The sequence below is a fragment of the Coffea arabica genome, chromosome 6e (genome assembly GCF_036785885.1).
Source record: "Coffea arabica cultivar ET-39 chromosome 6e, Coffea Arabica ET-39 HiFi, whole genome shotgun sequence".
NCBI lineage: Eukaryota > Viridiplantae > Streptophyta > Magnoliopsida > Gentianales > Rubiaceae > Coffea > Coffea arabica.
The window spans coordinates 56,607,766-56,615,260 of record NC_092321.1 but is presented as its reverse complement, the minus strand read 5'-3'; positions in this window follow the sequence as shown (position 1 = coordinate 56,615,260).

Below are 7,495 nucleotides of genomic sequence, written 5' to 3'. Positions count from 1 at the left end.
CGATGTCTGAGATACTACTATAGTCCCCAAGTAAAACAGAACATTGGCATGAACATTTCAAGAAACAAATTTGAAACCATGTAAAATATCTAACCTTTGGGATTAATCCCTCCATGAGTGTAGGTGGGGGATCGAATCCCTTGCCTGCATGTCAGGTGCCTTAGAGCGCCACCTACCAGTTTCTTGGCTTCACTTTCAGAGGGTGCCTTAAGTGCATCTGTCTGGTTTATATATATATATATATATATATATATATACATATATATATATATAATCTGATTATCTAACTTAAGACAAATCACGATGAATAGAAAAAACAACTAGGTTGAGTCGTTCTATCATGGTAGTTACGTTTTGCATCATATGAGTCCAAAAGATCAATAAATAAGAAGCACACACATAAGATGATCTTCGTCTAAAGGATCAATGAGTATGAAGTACACATGATTTGATCGAAGTTAATATGGGCTATATATATGTATGAAAGTAGCTATTTTAATCACAATATTTCTCACTTTTATGTGACATGTTTAATTGAAAAGAATTAACAGGTTATGGATCACTTGAGTTTTACCCATACTGAATCCTATTTGGATTATATTATGTGTCTAAAAATCATTTCTAATTTTAAAATAACTTTAAAAAATAACTAATCTTATCTTAACAATATCAATTTTCTATCAAATTATTACAATGATTATATTACATTTTGAAAAATATCTTTAATTTTAAAATAACTTTAAAAAAACTAATTTTATCTTAATGATATTTGCTTTCTACCAAATTATTACATAGAAGTATAGTAAAACTTTTTTAAATCATAATTATTGAAATCTTCTATATTCCATAAATTACTTACTTTTACCACTACATCGCTGATTAGTAGTTTAATTGTTCATTGTCTCTTCTTAATTTTGAATTAACTTAGTGTAAAAAAAGAGAATTAACTGTTACACCAATAGATTTACCAATATTATTGAAAATTGAATATTTATTGATGAAGAAAACTAGATTAATGGATCTTTATCTACTTAATTAAGTATGAATATATAATTCTAGATTTATGGTCATTATAAAAATTTAACTTATCTAAACGAATATTTATAAAAAAGAATATCTATCAAGTTTTGGATATGGGGTATACTATCATATTATAGTGAAAGTATGTAAAAAAAACTTTAAAAATTGGTAAATAATTGAACATTTAAAATACATTAATTTTAAAAATTAATATGAATGAACATGTAGAACTATTGTTAATTTTTATATTTAAATTATTCATATTGTATAAATTTAAAATAAATATAAAAAAGATCATGCTAAGGCATAGGTAAAATTCTAGTTAACAAGTAAAAGATAAATAGATACGTAAGGAGTAGTGGGAGGGTTAGATTGGATCGTAAAGTGAAAAAAATTGTGAATAGAAAATTTGAATTCAAAACCTTCCATTTAAAAAAAGTACATAAGGAGAACATTAAACTTTGCTAATTAAGGACATCAACATCTCAACCCACTGCATCAATGAGTATTTACTCAGATCAAGAACAAAGGCATTAAATGGGTTGTCAATTGTCATAAATAACTTGTACAACATTACAACAGAGATTGTGAAAAATCAGCTGTCATTCAATTCGAAAACGAAATCTGGACCTTACAATATTGCAATGAAGATAGTAAAAGATTAGCTATCATTCAATTCGAAAACAAAATTGAACCTTATCCAAAATTTTAGTACGAAATCTGAACCATATATATATATATATATATATGTGTGTGTGTTTATATTTTATATTTATGTCTGTGTTGGTCACTGTGGGCCTTTCAACAACAAGAATGGTTGCTCTCCGACAACTGTCTCCAATCCAATTTCACATGTTTGGACCTTTTAACGCTCGGAAGTCCACAGGATAAATCCGACCATGGTAGACAACTTGTCTTTAACGAGATTTATTACTTGCTAGCATTAGACTGTCACAACAATTTTATGGCTCCGTTTGAACGGTGAATATTTTGAATATTTGTATAAAATTTTAATGTAATTTATTGTAGAAATTGTAGAAAGTTTTATGCATTTGAGGGTTCGGAGAAAAAGGTTCGTTTTTTGCCTTTCCTTTTTCTTTCTTTCTTTTTTTCTTTTTTCTCTTTCCTCCCTACACCACCATTGCTCCTCCTCCCTCAATCCCCATTGCCAGCTACCGCCACCACCTCACTCCCCTTCTGTCTCTCTCTCCATCCCCTCTGCTCCGCCCTCCCTCCCTTCTCCTCCTCTCCCCTTTCCCTTCCTCCTCTCCTTTCATCTTTTCCCTCTGGTTGCACAACCAATTGCGTAATTAGATCTGGTCACACAACCAGTTGCACTGCCAAATCGGTTTGTGAGGCTGCTTGCACAACCAAAGAGAAAAGAGGGTGGGACGAAGGGAGAGGAAGAAGGAGGAGAGAGAAAACAAGAGAAGGGAAGAGGAGGAGAGACAAAAAAAAGAGGGCTTCAGTGGAGTGTCGTTGGCTGGTGGGTTGAGGTGCGCAAGGAGGAAGAAAAGAACGGAAAGAAAGAAAAAACTTGTGCATTTTTCAATATTTTGGATGTGTATATTAAAATAGAACTGTCAATGGAGCCGGACTAGCTCGAGTTTGGCTCGTTTGGAGCGAAAAAAGCTCAATGAACCCGACCTTTCAGTGAGCGGGTCTAAGTTTGACAAAAAAAAAATTCCAAATTAAATATGAGTCGAGATTAGGGCTCATTAGGTTCAAACTCAATACAGACCCAACCCTTTAATTACACACACACACACACACACACACACACACACACATATATATATATATATATACCAAAAAGGGACTAAATCCTTTTTTAAACTATACGTCAGGGGTTTGAATCCCACCTGCAGTGAAAAAAATTCAAAAGAGGTGTCAGAACATCCCTTTCTTCTAATCAGATTTTTATACCTACTAGCTCCTCCCCCTATTTTAGGTTATAAAGAAAATATTTATATTTTGATATTATATGTAATTATATATTCAGGTATATTATTACTAAGTCCTAAATATATACAAATTACGAAACACAAAAATACATCTGAATACCCCTCTACTAGCTTTCTTGAGAGTTCATATTTGTAATGTATAACTGAAATTCTAACTTTTCTTATTGATTGAGTAAATTTTATGTTGGCAAAATATTGGTTGATTTCTTTTTGGTCTAGAAACACAAATCATCAAGCATGTTTGGATTTAAGTTACAAGGCTATGAAGAAGTCCCAACCTTTGAAGATGTATTGGCTTATGACCGCATGTTTTATTACTATTTGTCATGTATTTTAAACGAATTTATATAAATATTATTGAAAAAATTTTGATTTATGTATTTTTTAAGAATTATTACTTGTTCATGTATAATTTTAATGTTGTAATCCTATGAATGTTAAATTAATTTTACAACTTAATAGTTATAGTAATTATATTAAGAAAATTGAGGAGTAATAAGTGAGTTTGGACTAAATTCAAATAAGCCTCAAAATCCAAATATTTTGTGAGTTGAGTATGATTTTCGCATTTATTAACCCGAAACCCAAAAGTATTACAAATTAAATAAGTTGAATATGAGTTTATGAAAACCTGGCTCATATGGCCCAATTGACAGGCCTATATTAAAAACTTTAGGGTCTTTTTAGAGGGTTATTGTAGACAAAATTGTAAGAAAACTAATCTATTAAAAATAGGGTAAAAATCAAGGCATCAAAATAGAGCCTTAATATTTGAATACACAAACTCACATTCAAGCTTCATTTGGTGTTGCGGTAGTTTATTGAAAAATATTTTTCCCATAGATCTTTTAATAAAAGTACTTATTAAATGCTTAAGTGCTTGCAAATATATTATTTGAAGACATAGTTCAATAAGTACTTATTGGATTGGATAGTATGTGATTTGAAAAATTTTAAAATGTATTTATTTCTTTATTTAGTTCATAATATAGGATAAAATGTTTAAATTTAATGTTTTATTTTTTAAATCACAAACGATATCCTAAATGCACCAAATTTGAGTTTTTGTTAAAAGTATTTTTAATACCAAAAACTTCACTCCTAATTTTGTAAGATAATATTCATCAAACGTTTTAAAAGTACTTTTATCACCTAAGAATGTTTTTTTTTTTTTTTTACCAAAAGCACTACAATCCCAAATGGGGCCTTAGACTTCATCTAGGGTTACAGTGCTTTTGGTTAAGAAACACTTTTAGATGCTAAAAATACTTTCAAGGTGTTTGGTAAACATCTTCTGTAAAATTAGGAGTAGAACTTTTGCGGGTTAAATGCACATTTAGTAAAAGTTTAAATTTGGTGCTTTTAGAATAGTTTTTGTGTTTTAAAAATAAAAAATTAAATTAAAAAAATTTTATTCTATATTATAAACTAAATAAAGAAATAAATACATTTAAAAATTTTCAAGTTACATATTATCTAATATAATAAATACTTATTGAACTATGTACCTAAATAATATACTTAAAAAGTATTTAAGCACTTAATAAGTGCTTTTTTTAAAAGCTCTACTGGTGAAATTCTTTTCAATAAACTATTGCAACCCTCAATGGGTTCTAAATAAGAGACATGCAAATTATGATCAAGGGTGGAGTCATATTGCCTTTAGGGGATGCAACTGCACCTCTGATAGGGTACATAATAGTGATTAAATATATGAATATCTTCTTGTTATCTTGGCTAAATATTGCATTAATTGATAGATTATACTTGAACTTTGCATTTGGTGATAATTGTAGGAATTGGGAGTGAAAAGGAGCCAAAATGGTATTTTTCCAGAAGACTTCTACCCAATTAAGCGTGGGCACATCCAAATGTGTCTTCAAAATCCGGAATACTCAAGATTGTCACACGTGGAAGTTTCTAATTCTAAATCAAACCTTACCGATGCAATGAATTGAGATTCCTTTCCATACGCAGACTTCCAACTCTATTAGGAAACATATTAGCCTATTTTTCCTTTTTTCTAGAATTTCTTTTCCTATAGGAATTTGGTTATTATTTTTACAACTATAAAAGTAGGGAACAAATTAGAAGTAGGGTTTAGCTTTTTCTCTCGCTGTACATTGACATTTTTCTTTTCTTGGGTTTTCTCCATGAGGGGCAACTAAGTTCTTTTTATAGCCAAAGGATAATTTGAAGATTTGGTTCTATAAACATCCATGAGATTGAATTTATTTTAATTGTTTCTCTCGTTCATTGGAATTTGTATGTTTTCTGCATTTCATGTCTTATGATCATTGTGTGTGATTAAATAGGCATGCAATATTTGATTATTCACAATAGTCTACTACCAATTAAAATAATTAAATGCATAATTGTTTGGCTATTTTAATCCTTGTGGTGAGTGGCATGATTGGATTTGTATTAGGAAAACATGCGATCTAATTTAAATAAACCCCCGTGGCGTGTTTGTTGGTTAGAACTAGACTTTTCTAACTTTTAATGCAATTGAGAGATTGAATCCTACGGTCATACCTAGAGTTATCTCTTAATTAGAGAAATAGTTTGGTCAGAGCCTTTCCTAAGATTAGCAAAAAATTGATGCAGCATTTCAGGATAGTAAACATTTGGCATAGAAATGATATGCGACCATTTCTGAAAAGCAAACAACTTCAGAATGGTTTCTAAACCTATGAGACGAAATTCAGAAGGGTTTACAGTGCATTGAGGGATGACACCTTTCTGGGATATCAAGGAATGTTTGTCTCTTGCTGTATCATCAAAGAATGTAGGGAGTGGGGCTGATTTTGGAGGCGGTTGAGCAGAGGTTCCCTGTCCAGATTCAGGCTGAGAGGTGGGTTGTGGAGTAGGCCGTGACATCTGACCCTTTATGGCTCCTCTCTTGAAGCGTTTGGATGAACGTTTGACCGTAGGAAGATCCTCATCCTCATCCCTGAGTGGATGCTTGCGTCCAGCAGTAACCTTTCCTCCTCTCAGATTCACCATTGTGTGAAATGTGTGGAATGAAGAATGCAAATGATGCACACAGTGGTAGGGAAGTGATTTGCACAGAAATTTTGGGACAAAAAGGCCTTAAACAAGATTTGGCAGAGCAGTTATGAGAAAGTAGGGTTTTGAAGGAAATTTGGGAATTTGTGAAATGTTATGCGATTCGGGGAAATGATCAGGAGAAATGAATCGCAATCAGTCAGAAAAAGTTTTGTTTGAGTCAATTTGAGAATGAGAGCTTCAAAATGGTACGAATTTGAGAGTGAGGGAAGAGAGAGTTTTCGTCCGAGAGGAAATAGAATAGGAAGAGTCTGAAGCAAATGAGAAAGAAAGTTATTTAAAGAATTGATCCGTTGCACTGTCGGACGGCCGAACGACGTTGTGCGTCCGACATCTGCGTCCGAACAGGCGCAATCTGGAAAATGGCTGAAGAACATCATCGGACGTCCGTTCATCTTCTTTCGGACGTCCGAAGACCCAAAAAAATTAAGATGATTTTTCGATTATTCCTAATTTTGATCTTAGATGAATGAACTGATCTAATGGCAAAGCTTTTGTAAAAATATCCGTAAATTGATCTTTAGAACAAACATAATTTACACATATTTCACCTTTTTGAACAAGATCACGAATAAAGTGATGCTTTATATCTATGTTCTTTGTCCTAGAATGATGAATAGGATTTTTGGTCAAATTTATAGCACTAGTATTATCACAGAATACAGGCATGCAGTCATACAACAATCCAAAATCATTCAAGATGTGCTTCATCCATAAAAGTTGAGCACAACATGCACTAGCGGCAATATATTCCGCTTTGGTTGTAGACAAAGAGATTGCACATTGTTTCTTGCTAAACCAAGAGACTAAACAAATGACAAGTTCCACTAGTACTCTTTCTATCCACACGACAACCTCCAAAATCAGCATCCGAATAACCATATAGTGCAAACTCATTAGATCTAGCATACCAAAGACCATAGTCTAATGTACCTTTCAAATACCTAAAAATCCTTTTTACAGCATTCAAATGTGATTCTTTTGGACAAGATTGAAATCTAGCACACAAGCAAACAGCAAACATAATATCAGGTCTACTTGCGGTTAAATAGAGTAGGCTTCCGATCATACCTCTATAATGCTTTTCATCCACATGATTACCTTCTTCATCTTTGTCAAGCTTTGTAGAAGTGCACATTGGAGTTCCAACTTGCTTTGAGTCCTCCATGCCAAACCTTTTCAGCAATTCCTTGGTATATTTTGCTTGATTTATAAAAATTCCTTCAAGAGCTTGATGTATTTGAAGTCCAAGGAAGAAATTTAATTCTCCCATCATACTCATTTCAAATTCACTTTTCATAGTGGTGGAAAAATCTTGCATAGATACTCATTAGTAGCACCAAAAATAATATCATCAACATATATTTGCACAATAAGAAGATCATCTACATATATTAGCATTGTGTCTAACTACCCACATGCATTTCATCCCTTTGTTCAGA